This window comes from Triturus cristatus, chromosome 3_1 (assembly GCF_964204655.1).
Source record: "Triturus cristatus chromosome 3_1, aTriCri1.1, whole genome shotgun sequence".
Lineage (NCBI taxonomy): Eukaryota > Metazoa > Chordata > Amphibia > Caudata > Salamandridae > Triturus > Triturus cristatus.
In genome coordinates, this window is record NC_140583.1 from 485,649,468 (window position 1) to 485,676,273 (window position 26,806).

A 26,806-nucleotide genomic window follows, 5' to 3' on the forward strand; every position below is an offset into this window, starting at 1 on the left:
AGGCCTGGAGTGACCTGGGGGTAATGCTATGTCATGATACATCTCTTACAAAGTCAGCATCCACACTCAATTGTACCCCTTGATGCTTATAAACCAGTTACAGCAAAAACGTTATAGTTTTCAAAAACAATTAGACAGTTGATGCCCTAGATGACTATGCAAACAGGGATGTTACAATGCATTTTTGGAGTACATGGTCTTCTTTGACGCTTAGATTCTTTCAAGCTTCCTTGCCCCACATTGAGATGGCTCTTCCCAATGTCCTGTTTTAAATTTTAGATCCTCTGCCAAGTACTTCTGAGCAGAGCTTTATTTGCTAAGCCCAACCTTGAGATAGCTTTCGCCAATATCACTTTGACCCAGGGTGGGTCTCATAGCAATGTAAAGATCTTCTTAATGGCAATAACTACACAACCTGACTTCACTTTGCCACTTTGGGAGCGTAAGGGAACTTCTTATCTATCCAGCACCCTAGACAGACTGGCTATAAGGAGCAGGCCGCGCTGTTGGCCAGATCTCCTTAAGTCTACATTTAAAGAAAACCCGACCAAAATAACATCTGTCAGGGGCTGATTCATACTAGGTCAGCTGCACTAGTCCATTTTTCTATCACCATCAAGTAGTTTTCCTAGAGACTGGCATGCTGCAGTGTTATGTCTATCTCTTATCCTCATTTGCATATTGTTACATTCTGACGTGTTACATCATTGATGACACTTGGAGCTTCCAAGTGTCATCAGTGATCAGTTGAGATACCATTGTGCTGAGTGCAGCTGTGCGGAGCTGCTATGCTGTGCTGGCCTTGATACTTGGAACTCAATAAACAACTATTTAAAGTATACGGTTTCTGGAGGATTTCTACACAACAAAATTGGCGACGACTGGAAGAACCTGTTTTTTCTATAAAACAAATTCCTCTCCAAGCATTCAACGAACACGCTCCGTGTTCCAATGAAGAGTCCACGACAGAAAATTATGGGGAAATCAAGTGGAAGATAACCCGTAAGTTGCGGAGTCGAGTGAGTACCATTTCAACTTATTTCAAAGGCCAGCACATCAAATATTGAATAATCGGTACAACGTTAAGGTTGAATTAGGCTGTGTTGTTTCAAACCAGCCCGACATTCTATTAACTTAACTGATTATTCGTTCTGCTTGGAGCGCTCCTGCTCTGCAGCCATTCTACATTCCGGGCAGTCTTCACTTCATCTACGTAGCTAATGACGAGCAAGCGCACTACGTTGAACTGATGACCCTCACGCATTATGTGCCATCGACATAATACGTGCGGCCATTTTATATTCTGAGCTTCGTTTTTTTTAGTTGTTGTGAGCGTACTCCCGTAATAAGCACAATTATACTCAGCTTTTGGGAATTTCACGGATCAAATTCCACTTAAACAGAAGAAGAAGGTACTATAATTACAGTCATTTCTGATATTTTTTTTGCAATTTAATCCTTTCGTAGCCTGCCATTTACGGTGACAGGCACACCATATTGATTGTTACTAAATACCGAGCACTGAGGTGATTATTAACTATTGCCTATGTATATAATTTTCTTTTGGCCTGTCATTCACGGTGCTAGGCACACCATTTTAATTATCCCTCATTCAGCTTAAAGACTAACAAGTAACGGTGACAGGCACACCTAACCTAAGTACTATTTTTGCATAATTGTCTATATTACAAGATATATTCTGTCTTAAAGGACTATTATTATTTTTCTTCAACTACTCATTTCTACATCTATTCATCCACCATGTGCGCAGCTCAAACCTTTTCTCTAACTCCACCACAGTCTTTCCTCACTACTAAAGGGGATCCTCCAATTAAATGGCAAGAATGGAGAGAATATTTTTTAAACTATATTGATGTGTTAGAGGATGGTGAGGACGATTTAACTCAAGCCAGAAAAAAGAAAATTTTGCGTCATTCTCTTGGTCCTCAAGGTCTAAAAGTTTACAACTCAATGAACAAAAAAACGCATGCTGATGATGATTCAAATGTGTTTCTTCATGCACTTGAAAATCTTGACACGTATTACTCCACTTCAGTATGTATAGTCATTGACCGACACAAATTTTCCGGAAGGAAACAAGACAAACAAGAATCTGTTGAAGATTTTGTTTCAGACTTTAAAAAATTAGCTTTAACTTGGAGGTTTGGTTCACTTGAGGAAGAACTAATCCGAGACCAAATCATAATGTATGTCAATAACGAGCATGTTCAAGAGCGTCTCTGGGTACATGGTGAAGCATCATTGTCTGATGTAGTTGCTCTAGTTAAAAAAGCTGAAATTACCAACAAATGTGCTAAAGCCATTTCGGAGTTTCCTAAAGAAATTGAGAAACTTACTGTGAACAAAATCACTTCAAAACCCAAAGCAAAGTTTGCCAATTCAACCTCCTCCAACAGAGACAGTACTAATATTTAAATCGGATCTACAACATTGAAATGTTATAGATGTGGTAGTAAAAATCATTTAGCTAATTTTAAGAATTGCCCGGCTAGGAAACAAAAATGTCTTCAATGTGGTGTTATTGGTCATTTTACAAAGGCGTGTCGGCGCAACATGAACAAAAAGAAAAAGGTTACCTTGCTTAAAGATGATTATAATGATTCTCCTTCCACATCATCTGGAGATTAAATTCCTAATAAGAACGGTGATTGTGTTTTAGGAGCTTCTAATAGTGTTAACTCGGTAAATATTAACTGTAAATCTAAACCTGTGTGTGCAATGTCCATTGGTGGTGTTGAAATACTTATCGTGGTGGATTCAGGATCTCTGTACACGATCATTGACAAAGTACAGCGGGGAAAAATACTTTGTTCATGTATTAGGTCCCACTTTATCTCCTCCTGATATCTCACCAGAGTGTTTTACAGGAGAAAAAATTGATTTAATTGGTAATAGAGAACCTACCTTCGAATTTAAAGGCAGATCTTCAATTGGTAAAGTGTATGTTGCTTTAGATGGTCCCGCTGTCTTAGGATGGATTGATCAAAGAAATTTAACTATCATTTTAAACCCGAATGGAGTTGAACAAGTTATGGTCTTAGACCATAATGAAAATTATCACCTTGAACTAAAAAAATTATTTCCTGAAGTCTTTTCTAATAAAGTAGGTCAGTTAAATGGGTATGTTCATAAAATTATACTAAAGGATGATGCCCAATCCACAAATCAAAAGTCTAGACACATTCCTGGGGCTGCCAGAGAAGAGGTTAATAAAGAGTTGAAACGCCTATTGGATGATGGAATCATTGAAGAGGTAGATGCTTCTAATTGGGTTGCGCCCTTTGTCGTGGCTCGTAAGGCCAATGGCTAGGTCCGTCTATGTATTGACTTAAGGTCACTGAATAAAAATATTGTAGTTGAGAGATTTCCCTTGCCCAAAATAAATGAGTTAATTTCCCTTACAAAAGGCATGCAATGGTTCTCAGTTATCGACTTAACGTTGGCATATCATCAAATTCCATTGCACAAAGATAGTAAAAGTTTGACCACATTCATGACTCCCCAAGGGTGTTACCGTTTTTTGCGCATGCCGTTTGGCCTTGCATCAGCGGCCGCAGTTTTTCAAAAACTCATGTTTAAATTATTCCATGACTTACTTGGCATACTGTTTTTTCAGGGTGATATCCTCATAATGGGTGAAACTAAATGTATGCATGATGAGAGAATTAATTCTGTTCTTAAAATTCTAAAAGAAAGAGGCCTTACTACAGAATTGTCTAAATGTAAATTTTGGGTTGATTCATTAGACTACTTAGGACATGGAATTTCTGCCAAAGGTATAAAACCTAAATCCAAATTAATTAATGCCATTAGAAATGCTCCATCTCCTGTGAACAAAGACGAATTGAGGTCCTTTTTAGGGCTTATAGAGTTTAATAGCAAATTTGTGATTTTTTTTCTCAGAGAAATCATTCAACATGCGTCAATTGTTAAAGTGCAAATGTGTATTCGTGTGGGCAGACATGCTACAACAGGATTTCTTAAATCTCAAAAATGAACTTTGTGATGCTAAGGAATTAGTAGGTTTTGATCCCTATTTACCTTGCATCATTACCACTGATGCGAGTCAAAAAGGATTAGGTGCTGTGTTATCACAAAGAGAGAGAAACAGGAAAGAAATGGCAGTTGCATATGCATCAAGAGCTCTATCTACAGCTGAGGAACGATATTCTGTAATTGAAAGGGAAGCGTTAGCTGTAGTATGGGCGCATGAACATTTTAGGAGTTTTATATGGGGTTATCATGTTTATGTTAGGTGTGACCACAAACCACTAGTGAAAGTTCTTTCTCCAGATGGATTACTGAACTCTATGCCTAGAATAGCTAAATGTCAGTTCGTCTTTTGGATTACATGTACTCTGTAAGCTATATTCCAGGAGTTAAGAACCAATTAGCTGATTGTTTGAGCAGATTACCCTTACCATTGGAGTCTTCCACAGAAAATGTTGATGATTTACAAGTAGCTGGGATAAATCTAAATAGGAAAATTGTTAGTTTGAGTCCTTAGGAATGGGAAGAGTCTATGATTAAAGACGAACTTCTTGCAAAAGTTAAAGAATGTATTGTTGATGGATGGCCAATTAAGAAATTATTGTGCGAAGAATTGAAACAATATTGGGAAGTACGTGATGAACTATTACTTAAGGATTGCAATATATTAAGAGGTGAAAAAATAATTCCTCCAAAAGATTTAAGAATGAAAGTCATTCGGCTGTGTCATGAAGGTCACCTTGGAATTGTTAAAACAAAAAATGTATTAGAGAATTGTATTGGTGGCCAGGGGTAGATGCTGAAGTGGAAAGAATAGTAAGAGAATGTTCTTCATGTATTAATTCTGACAAATCTCTAAGAATGACCACTCCTCCTTTTTGCAGCAGGTATATCTTAGTTGCGGTGCACTATTTTTCAAAATGACCAGAAATTAAAGTAGTAGAGAAAGCAGATTCTGCCACCGTTCTTGAGTTTTTAGATGAGTTGTTCCAGAGAGAAGGACTTCCTAAAGTTATCATAACTGATAATGGGGTTCAATTCAAGTGTCATCTTATAGAAGATTTTTTGAAACGCAATGGTATAATGCACAAAGTCCCTTCGATTTATCATCCTAGCGGGAATGGCGAAGTAGAAAGGTTCAATCGTGTAATCAAGGACTCCATTCAATTAGCCAACCATAGAAGTCAAGATTGGGTGGTAGGAATCAAGAAAATGGTTTGGATGTATCGTATTACTCCTACTGTTATAGGATACAGTCCTTTTACTATTATGAAGGGGCGTGTTCCATTCACTAAAGACAATCAATGTTGGTTAAAACATTCTAGGTTATTAGAATGGTCACCTGAATATGTAAAAAACAAACATTAGGTCACATCAAGAGAAGTATAAAATATATTATGACACTAAGCACAATACGAGAGAGCTCATTATTTAAGTAGGTGATTTAGTACGAGTCAAATTACCTTTTAAAGTGAGGAAAGGGCAAAGTAAATTCTCAAAGCCCTTTAGTGTGGTTGAAATTTATAAGAATTCAGTTAAGTTGTCAGATGGTAAGATTTGGCATATTGGTAGAGTAGTAAAGTGCAATGGTAAGTTCAACAAGTGGAAAGAAAGCCAAGAAGATTGAGGAAAATAAAATATCATGAGGCCTATGTGTCCCCGTGTGTTCCCCCACACTCATATGCACATACATGTCACCTATGTATTTCCCCTCCATGGCCTGTCTATCATGATGCTTATGCTATAACGTGGCCTGCCATAATCCAGTCTCCCATGAGAGAAACGACAAATCTGCTCTGAGGCCTACACGTTTTGCATCATGTTTTCCCGCATTTCCATTATTGTGGCCCAGCCAGAGCCGAAAAGAGGCTTCAGGCCTCAGAACGGTCTGAAAGCTGTAGCTGCGTATCCTTGGCCTTGCACACTTGGGCCTCAGCCAAAGGGGCCCTGTCCGAGACAGTATTGAGCACGGTTATCTGCTTACTCCTACCGAAAACCACATTCCTGCCTGGAGAAGGAGGGATAAACATGACCCATCTGTAAAGGAGAAAGCCCAGCCTTTCTGTCTCTTTTTGTGTGATTACAAAGCTCACGTCAGTGAAAAGCCCATAGCCCCCGTGCAAGACTTCAGCAGTAAACGAAGAAATAAATGCCACATTGGCCCTTAGTGATGGGCAACCTATGTCACGAATCAGTCCCTGCTCCAGACTTTAGATATCAGATAATACAAGATGTGCTGGTCACCCTGACACTGAAGGCCTCATTTTCAGACTCCAGACTCCCCGGTTGCATAGCAACCCTTTCACACGTCAGTTACACGTCATGCTCGAGTTGAGCACAAGTAAGGCAAAGTTCCAGTAAAATTCCAGCTGATCACGCAACCCCCTCTAGGCATCCACCCACCTATGACACTTACCTATTATCATCGAGTGGACGCCCACCTTCACGCCTACTTACACACCCACATGCTCTTATCTCATTCTCTCTTGCTCCGCCTGAAGCACTCTTGCTTACGTATATTATTACAAACATATATATACTGTACTCTGTGAATAAAGTTTGAGAATACCTTTTTGAGAATCCTGGTCCTGATCCCTTGTACACGACGCGGGTTTTCCCGCCAACTCCCTCAGGCCGACGAAGGAGACGGACTGCGACCAGGCATCCATACGAGGCGGTGAGGATTGCGGATCGTCCCGACCCCGAGCCCACCTGCGAGAGAGCTGTGTCCGAGGTTTCTAGAGATCCACCTAAGATACGCCATTCCCTGCGCAGCGTCAAGTGTCCGAGGCCTTCAAGTTCAAGTTCAAGTTCTGCTTCCCGGTGAGTTTCTCATGGGGGTTGCAATCATGACGGGTTCATTTAATGAACACGGTAAAGACGTGTCTCACTTGTGAGACCGGTATGTTCAAGAGCATGCATTCAAGAATTAATGTTTCAAGATTTAGAGGCCAAGTTTTCAGGTGCACCGATATAACTGTATGAATGTTATCGTCTTAAGTTAGGTTCAGTTAGGTTTGAATGTGTCAGGTTTGTGTGTAAGTTTGTTGCATTGTGATTTTTTTTTTTTTTTTTTGTTCATTGTGATTTTTGTTTTCGGTTACATTCCACCATGCCGTTATTTTCAAAACTGCGTAAGATAGGTACCAGGAAAGGTGTACTAGAGGAACCAGTTAACATTCCGCCTAGAGACACACCTGGACATTTCATGTACTGTAAGCATGGTTTAGAACTACCATCAGTCATTCTGAGGTTCCAGGGGCACCCCTCTCGGGCTCAAAGAGTATATCCCTGGGCTTTTCAGGAAAGCCTATTATCAATGAGGTTTCAGAACCAGTCTCTTTAGGAGTTGGTCCACTAATACATACAACAGACTTACTGCTTACTAAATCATGTCCAGAAAACTTACTTGGCATAAAAACATTAAAGGAACTGGGAGCAGTTATCTGTTGTTCGCCAGAAGGAGTGCGACTGTATTTACGTGATTTCAAGGGACATTTTGTTATGAAAGATATTGACATCAGGCTTCAAAATGTACCACAGCACCTATGGGCACAAGGCCCGACTGACGTAGGTTTCATGAACATTACAGCATACCAGGTCACCTTCAAGGAAGGAGTGGTGCTGCCACGGATTCGACAATATAAAATTCCGCCTGAAGCTGAAGTAGGGTTGCTGAAAATTATCGATGAACTCATCGCACAAGGGGTGGTGATAGAGACAGAGTCAAACATATGCAATTCACCTGTTCTTCCTATTCTTAAAAGAACTGTTCCCAATGCATCACCTGTCTATAGATTAGTTGTGGACCTGCGAGAATTAAACAAATGTGTGGTGCCACAGTACCCTGTGGTCCCGGACATTTCTTCATTATTGACTGCCATTGATGCGAAGGCTACGTTCTTTACAGTTATCGATCTGAAGAACGCCTTTTTCAGTATCCCAATACATCCGGACAGCCAATATCTTTTCGGTTTCAGTTTAAAAGGCCGCAGCTTCAGATTCACAAGAGCACCACAGGGCTTCACGGAAAGTCCTAGCATCTACAGTCAGGCGCTCAAAAGACAACTAGACAGTATTCATATGCCTACCACTACAGCACTGATACAGTATGTAGATGACATTCTCATTACCGCACGATCGGAAACTGACTGTGAAAGTGCATCACTCACTGTTTTACATTTCCTGGCTGACAAGGGGCACAAGGTGTCCCCTTCGAAGTTACAATTCTGTGAACAGCAAGTGGCGTACCTTGGGCACTTGCTATCCAAGGAGGGTAGGCGACTAACACCAGAACGTATTCAATTGATTTCTGGCCTTTCACAGCCCAAGACACAAAAGGAGGTACGTGCATTCATTGGCCTCACTTCATATTGCAGGCAGTGGATTCCCCAGTATGCTCATATAGCCAAGCCCCTAATACAGTTGACGACACAGGAGGTAGCTTCTACTAAAGTCCTCCCTTGGACACAAGAACACACTGTGGCATTTGAAGAATTAAAAAGAGCTTTATGTCAAGCACCAGTTTTAGCAATCCCTGATTACAACAAATCTTTTATGCTTTTTGTGACAGAGCGGGATGGAACAGCACTATCTGTCCTCACACAAGATCATGCAGGAAAACACAAGCCCTGTGCTTATTTTTCTAGTACATTGGACCCAGTAGCACAGGCTTTGCCTGCGTGCCTAAAATCTGTTGCAGCAACAGCCTTAGCCATAAGACAAAGTGACTCGATAGTGCTGGGCCACCCCGTGACAGTACAAGTACCACACGCAGTAGAGGTTCTCTTGAACCGAACACAAACACAACACCTGACTGTAGCAAGACTGACAGGTTATGAGCTGACGTTATTTCAACCACACATAGAGATCAGACGATGCAATATACTGAATCCTGCTACTCTTTTGCCCTCCAGTACAGAAAACGTTTCCCCACATGACTGTGTTGAAGTAATACATACCGTGACGAAACCAAGACAAGACTTGACAGATGTTGCACTCCCAGACCCTGACCTAACACTCTATGTTGACGGTTCATGTATGAGGACGGGGGCGGGAGAATTAGTGGCAGCATATGCAGTGACCACTGCTACTGAAATCATAGAGACTAAAAGAATAGACATACTGTCAGCACAAGCAGCAGAGCTCATCGCTCTGACACAAGCATGCATAAGAGCTAAGCACCTGAGAGTAAACATTTACACTGATTCACAATACGCATATGGGGTAGTTCATGACTTCGGCGTCCTATGGAGGGAAAGAGGTTTCTTGACTTCTCACGGGGCCAAGATACAGCATGGCCCCCTTATTCACGCCCTTCTGGAAGCGATACATTTACCAACAGCCATAGCTATCCTGAAATGCAAAGCACATACTAAAGCCACAGATACCATTTCTCAAGGCAATGATCTGGCAGACCGAACAGCTAAACAGACAGCTCAGACCCCACTAGACATGACGAAATCACAGGTACCATTAAGGTCCAAATCCATGACAGTTAGGGATCCTTCCAAGGACGTACAAGACATTCAGACACATGCTACTCTAGACGAATTAAAGAAATGGTCGGAACAAGGAGGGGTACTGACCGATCAGGGTTGGATGACTAAGGGCAAAGAAATATGGTTTCTTCCTGATTCGATGGTACAAGTGATCATAAATACCGCACATAGTCCTGCACACTTAGGAGAGAGAGCAATGCTAGACAGCTTACAGAATATATGGTTCAACAAGCACCTGCGTGCAGCAGCGAAACAAAAGGTCAGAACGTGTATGATCTGTTGCCAATTCAATCCAGGTAAAGGCATTCCAATGGAACAAGGTGGTTTCCATCCGCCTGACCATCCTTTTGAAGTCCTTCAAATGGATTATATCCAAATGGACAGATGCAGAGGTTACAAATATGTCCTAGTAGTAGTATGTTCCCTATCAAGATGGACAGAGGCCTATCCAGTCCCTGATTATACTGCTGTAACTACCGCCAGACAACTGGTACGAGAATTTTTCCCACGTTATGGATTACCGCGTGTCGTATATTCCGATAACGGTCAGCCTTTCTCCTCTGAACTCATGAAACAAGTGTCCCTTCTGTTAGGGTATACCTGGAAGTTCCATTGTGTATGACATCCTGAGGCAGCAGGCCTGGTAGAAAGACATAATCAGACCTTAAAGATAAAAATAGCAAAGATTTGCGCAGACAAAGGTGTGGATTGGATGGTAGCCCTGCCGGTTGCCCTCTTTTACATGCGAATGGTAGCCCATTCTAGAACAGGCTTATCTCCCTATGAAGTGGTCTTTGGTAGACCACCGAATATGTGGGGCACTCCAATGCCTAAAAAGATCACTGATGTTGATAGTAACATGCTGACAGATTACCTGGCTTCCTTGATGTCTGCACTACTCTCTTGTTGTTCGCAGGTTGCTGCTGCCTTCCCTGACAACACCCAGGTCAAGGAACATTCCCTCGCTCCTGGGGACTATGTTCTCATAAGGAACTTTGACAGAACGAGCCCTCTTGAGCCAAGGTGGAAGACGCCTAAATTGGTATTATTAACTACGAGGACCGCTGTTAAAGTCGAAGGACGGAAAGGATGGGTTCATCTTCATCATTGTAAACGCTACTTTGGGAATAACGATTCGTTTAAAAAAGACATAAAGACTTCAGACTTTGAGCCCCCTTTACTAGAGGAGACTCCCCAGCAGAAGTACAAAACCAAACTTAGATCTAACAAGTCAGAACCCGTTTGATCAATTAAGTCCACTAGGTGGTGAAGCGGTTGAACATGTATTCTGGCTCGCATAAGATCTTGGATACCGCGGATGAGAAAAAGAGCAAGATGAAAAGCAAATACTGTAAAATATTACGTGGTAGATGTATAGTGACTCTGATATTTTTATTTCTTCTGTGCATCACGATGATATGTATCAGCTTAATACTACATGCTATTTTTCCTCCTATTGCCTCACTCTTACACTCTACCAATGATACCATAAAGCACACATTTAGTGATCTGCCATCCCATGAGCTATCATATCGACTTGCCTTACGCAACAATACCTTTATTCAGATGCTGCACCATTCACATCAGACTAGCAATGCTACAGACTGCTGGGTCTGTGGCCGACTTCCCCCGTATCAGAAGGTGAAGGGAGTGTTGCCTCTTTTCCCTTTTCCATTCTCCCATAATGGTTCTTGCGGAGCATGGTTTGCCTTAATGACATCCATCAACGGTGATGCCAAAGAATGTCAAGATAAGGAGTGTAGGGGCGACTGGGTATGGGGTAACTTGAACAAAGTCATGAATAAAGCATGTTTCCCAGATGAAGAAGGTCTTCCCCAAAGGAAAGGTACCGATCTAGAGAATGAAGAGTATCTGCAAGGAAATGCGACCCTTGACTTTATAGTGTTGAATGTCAAGCCCATACACAATTTAGGTCCATCCTCAATCACAGTCCTGCCAGTAAAAGGGAACTTGTGTGTCAGAAAAGAAGGCTCTGTACATTTGGGGCACAGCGAGTGTAACACTATACTAGTGTTCAAAGACAAAGGAAAGTCTTACTTCAGAGCATCAAGACACACCTACTTTATTTGTGGCCAGACAGCCTATGTACAACTGCCCTTAGACTGGGGTGGGACGTGCTATATATCATTTCTCCTACCACCCGTTTTCTTGGCCCCATCGAACTATCATTAAAATCTCCAACTAGCACTTATCAGACACAGACGAGGGCTCGATGCCTCTGGCATTGACCAGACTGAAACAGCTTGGGAGCAATATACAGATTTCAACAAAGGATTCTTTTTCTTCATAGGTCCCGTCCAGAATAGTAAACTTATCCGCAGACTAACAAGGATTCTAGAAACAGTTGCTAATGAGACTGCATCAGCCCTGGGGAACTTGACCCAGGAACAGTCTGCTATGAGAATGGTCGTTCTTCAGAATCGTCTTGTTCTTGACGTCATCCTAGCGGATAGGGGCGGGGCCTGTAGGGTCATCGGTTCCAGCTGTTGCGTTTTCATACCTAATAACGCACCGTCTGTATACAAAGCAATAACAAGACTCCACAAGATTGCCCAAAGCATACATTAAGACCCAGGCACGTGGACTTGGTCCAGTTGGCTCTGGGAAATAATATCAGCATGGGGATGGAAAGTGTTGACGGTCTGTGGACTAATACTACTGATGATATTCAGTTGTTGCCTATGTCTGCAGTGTGGCCCGGCCATTTTCGGCCTGTGTGCTACTGCATGTGTTCCACATCCCCATTTACAAAGCATTGAAAATGGAAAAATAATGCTGCAAGAACAGATTGACTGTCTAATGAGAATAGATATGACATGAGGGTCCACTAGGGGACAAGGAGGGAATGAGGAAAATAAAATATCATGAGGCCTATGTGTCCCCGTGTGTTCCCCCACACTCATGTGCACATACATGTCACCTATGTATTTCCCCTCCATGGCCTGTCTATCATGATGCTTATGCTATAACGTGGCCTGCCATAATCCAGTCTCCCATGAGAGAAACGACAAATCTGCTCTGAGGCCTACACGTTTTGCATCATGTTTTCCCGCATTTCCATTATTGTGGCCCAGCCAGAGCCGAAAAGAGGCTTCAGGCCTCAGAACGCTCTGAAAGCTGTAGCTGCGTATCCTTGGCCTTGCACACTTGGGCCTCAGCCAAAGGGGCCCTGTCCGAGACAGTATTGAGCACGGTTATCTGCTTACTCCTACCGAAACCACATTCCTGCCTGGAGAAGGAGGGATAAACATGACCCATCTGCAAAGGAGAAAGCCCAGCCTTTCTGTCTCTTTTTGTGTGATTACAAAGCTCACGTCAGTGAAAAGCCCATAGCCCCCGTGCAAGACTTCAGCAGTAAACGAAGAAATAAATGCCACATTGGCCCTTAGTGATGGGCAACCTATGTCACGAATCAGTCCCTGCTCCAGACTTTAGATATCAGATAATACAAGATGTGCTGGTCGCCCTGACACTGAAGGCCTCATTTTCAGACTCCAGACTCCCCGGTTGCATAGCAACCCTTTCACACGTCAGTTACACGTCATGCTCGAGTTGAGCACAAGTAAGGCAAAGTTCCAGTAAAATTCCAGCTGATCACGCAACCCCCTCTAGGCATCCACCCACCTATGACACTTACCTATTATCATCGAGTGGACGCCCACCTTCACGCCTACTTACACACCCACATGCTCTTATCTCATTCTCTCTTGCTCCGCCTGAAGCACTCTTGCTTACGTATATTATTACAAACATATATATACTGTACTCTGTGAATAAAGTTTGAGAATACCTTTTTGAGAATCCTGGTCCTGATCCCTTGTGGTGATGGAACTATTCTCCCTATAACTCGAGTTATTTGAATAAAGCCCTTTTGAACCTGATACCACGGACTCAGCCTCTTGCTTCATGCATAATCATATTGATATTTAGAAATTCTGAACTCGTAATAATTTATTTACGACAAGATAGCCAAATGACGAAAAGTTTCCATTGTCTCGATTGGGAAGATAAGAGATCTGAATGTTTGTCAAAGTTTGTGCAGGATGAGAATTCTGTGAGAATTGAAGCTCCCTTAGTTACAACTCAGTTGGAGAATTCTTCTGGTTCTGCACAAGTTGAGAATGAGAATTCTTTTGATGCTGTACAGAATGAAGGTATTTCTGATGATGTTGTTCTCAATTCTGATTCTTCAGACTTGGTTGAACATGACGCTCTGTCTGAGCCTGAGTTATCGTCTACAAGTAAAGAGGTCCTTGTTAACAGATTTGGTAGAATTGTAAAACCACCTGATTATCTCAAAGATTTTGTCACTGAAGAGTTTCTTTTATTCTCTACTTTTGTTGCATTGAATCGTGTAAGAAAAAGTTATTTTATCTTTTTAATTGTTCTGTTGTTAAGAGAAAAGATGTGTTGTTTTTTTGGATCTTTTTTCTTACTTATGTTAAAGGGATATGTTATGTCTATCTCTTATCCTCATTTGCATATTGTTAAATTCTGATGTGTTACATCATTGATGACACTTGGAACTTCCAGGTGTAATCAGTGATCAGTTGAGATACCATTGTGCTGAGTGCAGCTGTACGGAGCTGCGTATGCTGTGCTGGCCTTGATACTTAGAACTCAATAAGCAACTACTTAAAGTATACGGTTTCTGGAGGATTTCTACACAACATGCAGGTTAAGCATTAAGAATGTATCATCATGTAAATGCAGAAAAATATACTAACGCTGTAAATCATTAAAAAAAGAGATAGTCCTGACAATTGTTGGAAACCAACCCTCAGCTTTTAAGAGGAAAAATCAATAGATTGTATATTTTCCAGGCTGTGTTCTTCCTACTGGAATGATCTTATTGAGCGAAAAACAACATCTTTAATAAATGTAGTCTGGAGATCAGTATGGCATGGTGTACAGTGTGGAAGGACACTGAAAATGCAAGTGAAGTAATGGTTGCAACATGCTACCATTGCCTAATACAGAGGGCATTCAGGATGTAGATGGTTATTGATTTGGTTGATGGAGCACAGTAGCATCAATATCTAGTCATTCGGACTGTGGGCATTCAGGATATCTGTGTAAAAAAACTTTTTTCCTTCGAGAAACTTGTTTTTGAATCACAGAGATCTTGACTCGGCTCAGTATCAGAGAAGGTACACCCATTCTCATTTAATTCAAAATTCTTCAAAGCATGTTTTCTGATTCTGAAGGGAGGACCCAATGTCTGCAGGACAGATGCTACACCTCGGTCCTGAGCCACAGCTGTACAAACCTGGAGAGAGCTAAAGATCTGGTATGCTGTTAATGAGAGAGGAGGTTTGAATATTGTCCACCAAAAAAGAAAAGGACTGGCATTAATACCTGCCCCCTGAAAATCAGCTTTAACCTAGCTCCAATGGCAACAGTCCATACTGAATTGCCAGGCCCTATCTGTATCGGAGCACAAGCAACCTAGGATCTGTTTCCCCCAGAACTGAAGAGAAGTCTGGGCATACCTGTCTTACTTAGGACAATAAGCTAAAGTGATGTATGAAAGCTTTTTTTTTTTTTTCAATAGTTTTTATTACTTCGAAAATACAGATTGCGCACAGCGTTAATATCATACATTGCACAAGAACTAATTCAAACAAACAACCCGTGGCTATCCAGTCTTATTTCCCAATTGCCCTCCAACTCAGTCAACAGTTGGTACAGATATTCACTTGATGCATGCAGATTGAGAGAACTATATGTCTTCGCATTCCGATAATGTGTCTTGTTCCTTAGATCTCAAATATTGCAGCAGCGGCTCCCAAATGTCCTTGGGTCGATAAGAGGTTGGGAGTTCTTCTGCATACAGCTCTAGGTTCTCCCTACAGTAGACAAGATCCCTTATCCAATTGTCCAGCAGCGAATGAGCTGAACTGTCCCATCTCATTGCCACCCTCCACTGGGCCAACAATAACGCAATTCTAATAAACTTGCCAGTAGCACCTTTCAAAGCTGGCGTATAGCATAACAGACAAACCTGTGGGGTACATTGCAGGGTAATGGTCGTCATGGTTTGTATTCTGTGTATGACCTCCACCCAAAACCCAGCCACTTGATTGCATTCCCAGACGAGGTGCCAGAAGTCAGCCCCCTGTTCTCATCACCGTTTATATGTGTCATTGTCCAAAAGGCCATATTTATGTAGCTTCAGTGGTGTATGGTGCAAGAATTTAACATGAATGTTGCGTAAGTTACTGTTGGACATGAAAGCGCTAGTTAGTTGTCAACAATATTCCCACTCCTTTTGAGTGATCTGAGGGAGGAGCCTTTCATTCCAGCGATCGAAGCTTCTGTCCGAACTAACGACTTTCTCATCTCTTGCAGCCCTGTATAGCCTGGTAATCAGTTTATGCCGTGTGGGGCTCACTAGGAGCACCTGTAGGGTGTGCAATGTCGCTGGCTCATCAGGAAAGGTATAGTAGTATGACTGTATTGCTTTTTTAAGTCGATGGGATTGGAATAAAAATAATGGCGACATGTTGTGTATGTACGGCAACTCGTCTGTCGTGACGAAGCTACCATTTGGGTAGAGGTCTTTCATTTTGTCTATGCCTACTGATTTCAGGGCGTGCATGGCACACGCCTCCTGTGTGACCGATAATGCTGCATTTTCATCTAGTGGGAGCATAGGGGCATATAATGGGAGCTTTGCCACTGTCCGGCCCAGTGTCTGCCATGCTGCAACTGTGGTATCTATTGTGTTGATTTTCTGCTTGGGGGTACCTCTGTGCGAGCACAACAGTATACATCTTAATGGAATCGGGTGAGCATCACCATCCTCAACCGCTACATGAGGAATGAACTCATGGTGCTGGTACCAGTAGTACGCAAACTGCACTTGAGTGCACAAATAGTACAGATACATGTCTGGGACATTAAAGCTGCCTTTACCATAGTCTAGTATGAGTGAATCCAAGCTAACATGGCGCTGCTTGCCTCCCCATATCAACCTCACCAGTAGCGAACGCACAGTTTAAAATTATTGGTTAGTCAGTTTTAGGAGTATGTTACTAAATAGGTAGAGAAATCTGGGCTAAACTGTCATCTTGATTAGAGCTATACGGTCAGCCAATGATAGCGGCAGCCTTGGCCATCTGTCCACCTGTTGTTCCAGTACTGTGCAGGCAGCGCCATAGTTTTTCAGAATGACCGGATCGCATTGAACCCATATCCCCAGGTATTTTACTGGGTCAGATGCCCACTCGAGGCGAAACTCCAGAGCATGAAGGACAGTACTCGTGGTCAGAGGGTCTATCACCGATTTTTTCCAGTTGATGCTGTTCCCCGAGAGGCGCTCAAACCTAATATATTCACACAAAATTAGATCTAAGTATGTTTGCGGTTCTCTGGTAAAGAGCAACATATCATCAGCATACAGCAATATGCTTACCGTGAGGAAATATGAATTTTTATGATCGATTGTGTCCCCTATCTTAGACCCCAACGGCTCCATGTACATACTACAAGTACATGTATGTTCCCTCCACTCAAGCTATGAAGACGCAAATACAATTGTGTCCAACGTTAACATGTCCTCTTTCAGATCCACCATGAATGGGTTGGATATTCCGTTCCTAAATATGTTTGGCCACCGACTTTATATGGTGTACTTTTCACGTTTTACAGCTCAGGCGAGTAGGCCCTGAATTCTGCCATCGAGCTTTTCCTGCCTTCTGCCTCTGAATGCTCCAGCCTGGACCTGCATCTGTATCAATGACCTTTGTCTTACTTTCTGCGCGGCTGACAGTGCCTGGCCCGGCCTGTTGCCTGCCAAAACTGTATTCAGCCTTCAAGTTATCTGCTCCGCTCCTCGAGAAATGCATTCCTGTCCAGTAGTTTAGGTAAACATCCTTCCAGCTACAGAGCAAAGGGCCCGGCCTTACTGTCTCCTTGCAAGTAATTCATGGCTTCTGTTGCCATGGTAGGCCCATGGCCCCTCGCTTCTCATGTAGACACTTAGACGCTTGTACACGCACTAACAGTCAGTATAGAATAGACTCTGTCCGAGAGACCTTTCCTTTTGGATAATACAGTTCCTCAAACACAAGATATTAGATACGATTTGGGATTAGGTCGTTCTGACATCCCAGACTTCTGTCTCCTCATGTAGAGCTAAATGTCAAGTCCCCTTCACCCCCTAGTTACACGTCAATCACACGTCATGCGGCTGCACGCGCATCTCTGCCAAGTATTTCTGCTGACATTGCAGGATTCTCTTATGGATCCACCCACCTGTGACATCCTCTTAATGACGTTTCTAGTATACGCCTTTTTGCACGCCTATTGTAACGCCTTTTTCATTACGTATGTGTATTCTTATCTTTCTTCTCAGCTGTAACGCCTTCTGCATATGTCTTTACTGTAATGCATTCTACTATAAATATGATAACCTGTCAATAATGTATTGCTGATCCCTTCCTGAACCTTCGTGGTGACGGAACTCGATTGCCTGGTTCGAACCATCATTCCTTGTAAGGAATAAATTCCCTTTTATAACCTCAAATACCACGGATTCTGCCTCTTATTTTTCTGAGTTATTCTTACTAGACTTTACCGCATAAAAAATAGTACAGGTAATTTAAATATTTACCACATAATTGGCGCCCGAACAGGGACACCTCTCACACCCCACGCGCCGGAGGTGCGTTGCGGACCCGGTCTCCTGCCACAGCCGGACGAACAATTACGCGTACCCGCAGGATTTCCTGTATCTCCCTCAGGCCAACGGGGGCGACTGAGGCTGCGATCAACACCCAGACGAGGCGGTGAGGAGTGCAGAGAATCCCGACCAGAGCCTAGCTGAGAGAGCAAGATCCGAGGTATACAGAGGCCCACCAGATTCCGAAGTTCCGAAGTATCTAAGTCACGAGTCGAGTCCAGTCCAGTTTGGTCTAGTCCAGTCCAGACTTCCGAGGCCTTCCGTTCCGTGCTTCCCGGTGAGTACCGTTGCTGGGGACGCATCTAGACGTGCGCATTAGTTTGTGCCGGTCAAGACGAGTTTGGGTACACAGACCTGGTCTGCACTGTTTTAGCAGTGTATCTGTACTGTTTAGCAGTACATACAGTATGTTTAGTATTATGCAGTTAACTAGTTTTATTCTAATTATCATTATTCGTTTCTAAAAAGTTTGTGATATGTTTTAAATGTCGTGGTATGAGTGACTGTTCGATCTTTATTATTGTGGTTATTGTAATTATTGTATTCAAAACCAAGATTAAGTAGCAAGGTTCAAGATGCCGTTATTTTCAAAATTAAGACAGATAAAAACTAGAAAAGGGATACTCGAGGAAGCTGTTCCCATTCCACCTAGGGACACTCCGGGGTACTTTATGTACCATAAACATGGCCTAGATGCCGTATTTTATCTTGATCTATGGGTGGACTACACCAAGGATTTAGCAGAGAGTCAGAGATGGCCCGCTGCTGGAACATGGGATGCAGATTGCATCATGAGAGTAGAAGAAGTATTATGGAAAAAGAAAGCCAGACAGTCACAGAAAGATGCCATTGAATTATGGCGTAAAGAATCGCATAGGCGCACAGAGAAAGCGCTCAGAAAAGAAGAAAAAAGTAGGGAAGATTCAGAAAGAGCCCGAAAAAACATATTAATTGACGAAGGTATCCGAGAAAAAACAGAACAAGTAGACAGACAACGAAACACTCTTATGAATGGTATGTATCCTCTTCTGGCCGAGGGTTTGCCTAAAACCACCCTGGAGGTACCAAAAGATCTGCCACCTCCATTACTCCCGATTAAAGTACATTCCAAGACCGCAAAGGACATTTTCCTTTCTTCCTATTTAGATGATGCAGCCCCCGAATATGTTAATGGTGCGCAGCAACGCACACCACCTGTTAACGACGCTCAACCCCAAGAACAGCTGCACCCACCTCCGCAGCAACAAACTCCTCCTCACGTTCTAAACATTCCATCTGCTTCTACAGTCCTCCCTGATTCCGTACACTCTGCATCCACACTCTCTACCCTACACCCAACAAATCCTTTTGGACTTGGCACCTCAGGAGGTGCGACAGGAGGTTTATCCACGCCACCGCCAGCAACTAGATTGACTTATAGGGATTTAGCACACCAACGTACACCCCAAAGAGCTAATGACAATATATTAAATGAACCTCTTACAGATTGTAGATATGATCCAGTGCCAGGTAAACACGACAGAATGTTGCTATCTTCAGTACGTTTACGACGAGTCGCAAACTATTTAATGACATTACCAGGAATGGTCGAACATCTAGACAAAATATATCGCTTTGTCCAAACAGGGCAAGGTCCTGAAAGTATTGGCGAGGCCATGGAATACCAGAAGGTGGACATGCAAAAATTATTGTTACGTTTTTTCATAAACTGCTTGATCAGAAACAGAGATAGGCCTGAGGTAGATCCGGAGGAAATGCAAGTACTTACCAGATGGGGTCAGAATATAGCAGACGGAAAACATGATAAACAGAAGTATATAGAAGTCATGTGCCGAAAGATCAGAAAAGAAGTAGAACGAATACATGAAAGAAGATTAGAAGCAGATAAAACTGAATCAGAGGAAGAGGAGGAGGAACAGTCAGAAATGAACACAGGACAATTAGAATTACCAGCTAGACAAACGATAGCTTATGTAGGAAAAGGAAGGTCTTTCAACAATCCGATACGTCCGATGCGTCCAGAATGTAACAGAATTTTTCAAACAGTTACCTCAAATCCAAGGACCCCTGAACACTTATTCCAGGCTACTGATAAATTACTTCGAGAACGAAGGGGGTACCATGTGCTCAATTCTATGGATGAACAAGAATTAGCCAGGTCAGCAGTACAATGGGCTGACAGTTCTGAAAAATACAGTGATGATGCGCTAGCACACACGTTTCTGAATCTCACCCCAGATGAACAGCGTTTAGCTAGTATATACATGATACAACATCTCCTTATATTATATAAAGGCCAACACTCCGATCCTGGTCCCCTACCTGATATACTGATAGAACTACTCCTGAAAAAATGGAGAGGTCTAGGTACCGATCTAATTAAAGTAATTCTAGAATACCGACATAGATATAGTGCCTTTTTGTGTCCAGAACATGATCCAGCTCCTCCCATGGAAAGAAAAACGTATTACATGGACAGACAGAATCCCTTACGCGAAGTACACCCAGTCAGGAATGATGATAATACGTTTAGACGCGTGTTCGTGTACACGCCCATAACTAAAATAGAACTATTGGAAATGAAAAAATTAGTGCCCAGCCATGAAAAAGATCCGGCAGGTTTTCACCGTGAACTAAAGGACATGTTACTCATGGGTGATTATACCTACCCTGACATTATGAAAATATTGAAAGTATTATTGCCTGCCGGTATTTATGAGAAACTCAAAGAAAAAGAGTGGGAAGTGGGAGACCAAAAGATTGATTGGACAGTATTAGAAAACGAAGAAAATGCCCGAACTGCAGGCGTAGGGCTTGGGGACAAAACTAAAGCATTACCAGGATTATTAGTACAAGTATTGCCACGTTTATTAACTACGAAAAAGGAAGACTGGGGAGCAATCTCAGCTTGTAAACAGAAACCGGATGAAGACACTAGTGATTTTTATTCCCGATTTGAAAAATGTTTTGGTATTAATAGCGGCCTGAAAGCAAATAGCGATTCATATCCACATCTTTTTGTAACAAAACTAGTCGAGAATTCCCTGCCACAGGTCAAAAACAGAGTATTGAAAGTTGAGAGCACTTGGCAAGCTAACACTCCTTCACAAATGTTACAAATGTTACAGTATCACCAAAATAGAATTAGAGAAGAACAAGAACACGAACAAAGACGTATAAAAGACACGAAAATGAAAATGCTCGTCGCTCAGTCAGTTCCCGCTGACGGTCATAAAAAGGGTGCGACACAGTCCAGTAATTCAGCGGTTCCCGTTAAAGGGACATGCAACTATTGTAAACAGCCAGGTCATTATATAAACGATTGTGCAGTTCTGAAACATAATATCTCTACGGGTAAAACCAAGGAGAGACCACGTCCGCCTAGACAGGACCAGATCCAACAACAAGTACCTCAACATGTACAGCCTATGCCGGTTCCACAACAGACCGTAGCGGTACCACAGTCACAGCCTAGTGCCGCAACACAAAACACGACACAACAGATGTACCAGTATGCACAAAATGATTACCCAGAGTATCAGCGATACACATGAAATAGCCTAGAGAGGGAAGTTGGCTTACCCCTTATTGAGGTTCCCGTAGATCAAGAGGGTCCTTATGTACAGAGTCAAGTATTAGGGAAAGACAGAAAGTTTTTAATTGATACAGGGGCAAGCAGAACAACTATAAGTCATGACGAAGTTCCAGGGGCACCCCTCTCAGGCTCACAAAATATTTCCCTTGGTTTTTCAGGAAAGCCTACTATTAACGAAGTATCGCAACCGCTTGCACTTACAGTTGGTCCGTTGGCACGGACTACCGATCTATTGCTTACAAAATCTTGCCCAGAAAACTTGTTAGGTATAAAAACATTGAAAGCTCTAGGAGCTATAATATGTTGTTCCCCGGACGGAGTACGACTATTTTTGCGTGACTTTAAAGGTCACTACGTGTCAAGAGACATGGATCACCGGTTACAGAATCTACCTGCACATTTATGGGCAAAAGGCCCCACTGATGTAGGTTGTATGCACATTACACCATATCGAGTCACACTCAAAGCAGGAGTGGTATTACCACGAATGCGACAATACAAGTTACCTCCAGATGCTGTAGTGGCTTTACTGCAAATCATTGACGAGCTCATTGCCCAAGGAGTGGTTGTGGAAACCGACTCCAATATATGTAATTCTCCGATCATTCCAATTCTTAAACGAACTGATCCAAAAGCACCGCCAGTATATCGATTAGTTATTGATCTGCGCGAATTGAATAAATGCATTGTACCACAATATCCCGTGGTCCCAGATATCTCTTCATTACTGACAGCTATTGATTCAGAAGCAACGTTCTTCACTGTAATTGACCTTAAGAACGCATTCTTTAGCGTCCCAATCGACCCGGAAAGCCAATATTTGTTCGGATTTAGTTTAAATGGACGAAGCTTTAAATTCGCACGCGCACCTCAAGGATTTACAGAAAGTCCTAGCATCTACAGCCAAGCACTGAAAAGACAACTTGACAGTATCCACATGCCAGTTAACACTGCACTGCTTCAGTATGTCGATGATCTGCTGATCACCGCCAGAAGCGAACCCGAATGTGAAAAAGCATCACTGACGGTTTTACATTTTCTGGCCGACAAGGGGCACAAGGTGTCCCCTTCGAAGCTGCAATTCTGTGCCCAGCAAGTTGTGTATCTAGGGCACTTGCTGTCCAAGGGGGGGAGACAGCTCACACCTGACCGCATCCAGTTAATTGTAAACATGCCACCACCCATGACACAAAAGGAGGTACGGGCCTTCATAGGCCTCACTTCGTACTGTAGGCAGTGGATTCCCCAGTACGCATTTCTAGCAAAACCACTCATTCAGTTGACAACCCAGGAGGCAGCAACAACGACTGTCCTCCCTTGGACTCCAGAACATACACAAGCTTTTGAAGACTTAAAGAAAGCTTTATGCCAAGCACCTGTTTTAGCGACACCATGTTACAGTAAGCCTTTTACACTCTTTGTTACAGAACGTGAAGGTACTGCCTTGTCAGTACTCACTCAGGAACAAGCAGGATCACACAAGTCATGTGCTTACTTTTCTAGCACATTAGATCCCGTAGCTCAGGCTCTGCCTACGTGCCTGAAATCAGTCGCAGCAACAGCTTTAGCGATCAGACAAAGCGATTCCATAGTATTAGGACATCAATTGACAGTACAAGTACCACACGCAGTAGAGGTTCTCTTGAACCGGACACAAACACAACACTTGACTATAGCACGACTGACGGGTTATGAACTAACATTGTTTCAGCCACACATAGAAATCAGACGCTGCAGTACATTAAATCCTGCCACACTTTTGCCATTAAGTGGAACAGACCCACTGGCACATGATTGTATTGAAGTCATTACTATTACGACAAAACCCAGACAAGACTTGACAGATGTCCCATTACCAGACCCAGACCTGACACTTTATGTGGATGGGTCATGCATGAGAACAAGTACAGGAGAATTAGTGGCCGCTTACGCAGTCACAACAGACACTGAAGTCATTGAAACGAATCGTATTAACACTTTGTCAGCTCAAGCAGCAGAGCTCATCGCTCTGACACAAGCCTGTATTCAAGCCAAAAATAAAAGAGTCAGCATATACACAGATTCCCGTTATGCATTCGGAGTTGTACACGACTTCGGAGTCCTTTGGCGAGAGAGAGGTTATTTAACTTCTCATGGTGCCAACATTCAACACGGTCCCCTCATTCAAGCTCTATTAGATGCAATACATCTACCTACTGCGATATCTATCATGAAGTGTAAGGCCCATACAAAAGTCACCGATATTATTTCCCAGGGTAACGATCTAGCAGACCGAACAGCTAAACAGACAGCTCAGATTCGGAATCACGCAACGGACGTGACAAAGACAATAGTTCCGACATCGACACACTGCATGACAGTTAAAGATCCCGCCCTTGATGTAATTGACATACAGACACATGCTACACCAGAAGAAATAAAGAAATGGACTGAATTAGGAGGGACCCAAACAGATCAGGGATGGATGACGAAGGGAAAATCTATATGGTTTCTCCCCGACTCCATGGTTCAAGTTATCATTAACACAATACATAGTCCAGCGCACCTGGGAGAAAAAGCTATGCTAGATAGTATTCAACACATTTGGTTTAATAAACACTTACGAGCTGCAGCCAAACAGAAAGTCCGAACTTGTATGATTTGTTGTCAGTTCAACCCAGGTAAAGGCGTACCTGTAGAGCAGGGTGGATTTCAACCTCCCGATCACCCTTTTGAAGTCCTCCAGATGGATTATATCCAGATGGAACGATGTCGAGGATTCAAATATGTCCTCGTAGTTGTATGCGCTCTTTCCCGTTGGACAGAGGCATATCCCGTCTCAGATTACACTGCCCCGACTACTGCCAAGCAGTTAGTTCGTGAATTCTTCCCACGGTATGGTTTGCCCCGTATCGTGTACTCAGATAATGGCCAGCCGTTCTCATCCGAGCTAATGAAACACATTTCACTCTTGTTAGGCTATCAATGGAAATTTCACTGTGTCCGACATCCCGAGGCAGCGGGTCTCGTGGAACGTCATAATCAGACCCTGAAAATACGACTTTCTAAAATCTGTAGAGAGAAAGGTGTCGACTGGATAGTAGCCTTACCAGTTGCACTCTTTTACATGAGAATGGTAGCACATTCTCGCACAGGGCTATCCCCGTACGAGGTGGTCTTCGGTAGGCCACCAAATATGTGGGGGACGCCTATACCTCGTAAAATAACTGATGTTGATTGTAATATGCTGACAGATTACCTTGCTTCCTTGATGTCTGCACTACAATCTTGCCGTTCACAGGTAGCTGCAGCCTTTCCCGACAACACCGAGGTGAAGCCCCATGAAGTGGTTCCTGGAGACTTGGTCTTCATAAGAAACTTCGACAGGAGGAGCCCGTTGGAGCCTCGCTGGCAAACGCCAAAGCTGGTGCTTCTAACCACGAGGACAGCAGTGAAGGTCGAGGGTCGCAAGGGTTGGTTACACTCGAGCCATATCAAGAAATTTCATGGACTACCATCTGATTTGAACTCTCAGCCCTGCCCCCTTCCAGAGACTGATTCAAAACTCCCCCTGGTTGAAAAGACCGAATCACAGGAATACAAACTGAAACTAAGGTCTAGCAAGTCAGACAATTCGATTGTTTAAGTCCTCTCCAAGGTGAATCGGTTGAATAAGTCTCTGACATGTATCCTCTAGACCGAATTAGAGAGAGAAATAGACAGAAACAGCTCGAGAAACATGCATATTGTAAATCACTTCATAGTCACTGTATAGTGACATTGTTGATTATGTTTTTTCTAAGTCTTTTGATTATTGCTGCAAGTATACTGTTGCACATGTACTATCCTATTTTCAAGCGTGCTCATTCTGTTTACAATGTTACTGCCGAACATTCTTTTAGTGAACTACCTCTACATGAGTTGTCCTACAGATTTGCGCTGCGCAACAACACATTCATTAGTATGTTACATCATTCCCATCAGACCAGCAATGCTACAAATTGTTGGATATGTGGCCGACTCCCTCCCTATCAGAAATACAAAGGAGTTCTGCCTCTCTTTCCGTACCCGTTCACACACAATGGTTCCTGTGGAGCATGGTTTAGTTTGATTAACTCTTTAGATTCAAACACTGTAGTTTACCAGAGCAACTGGGTATGGGGAAACCTGAACTTAGTTTTGCTTAAAGCCTGTTACCCTAACCAGGAGGGACTTCCCAAAAGAACAGGAACTGACCTAGAAAATGAAGTATATGGATTAGGTAATTTTACACTTAACCTCATGATTCTGAATGTTGAATCCGAAGCTGCACCAGTCTTGCCCGCTATGTCAGTATTTCCAGTTAAAGGTGAATTATGTGTAAAAAAGAATGGTTCAGTACACATGGGTCATAGTAAATGTACCACTGTGATCGAATTCAGTGATCAAGGCAAGTCTACATTTAGAGCTTCCCGTCATTCCTACTTCATATGTGGTCATACCGCATATATACGCTTACCTCCAGATTGGGATGGTACCTGTTACATTGCATTCCTTCTGCCACCTGTTTTCCTAGCCCCTCCTGATTATCATAGGAATACCCATTTAGTACACAATAGACCACAGAGAGATCTCCCGATTGTCGACTACACTGAAACGGCATGGGAGCAATACACAGATTTCAATAAAGGTTTCTTTCCCTACATAGGTGTTGTCACTAATAGTAAACTAATACGTAGATTAACAAGAACCCTTGAAGCAGTAGTGAATGAAACTACTTCCGCCCTAGGCAACTTAACAGAGGAGCAGTCTGCGATGCGGATTGTTGTTCTTCAAAATCGTCTTGTCCTTGACGTCATCCTAGCCGATAGGGGCGGAGCCTGTAGGGTCATCGGATCGAGTTGCTGTGTTTTCATTCCAGAAAACTCGCCATCAGTATACAAAGCCATAACTCGTCTTCACAAGATTGTAAGCCAGATACACCAGAATCCAGGCACCTGGACTTGGTCCGGTTGGCTCTGGAGCGTGTTGTCA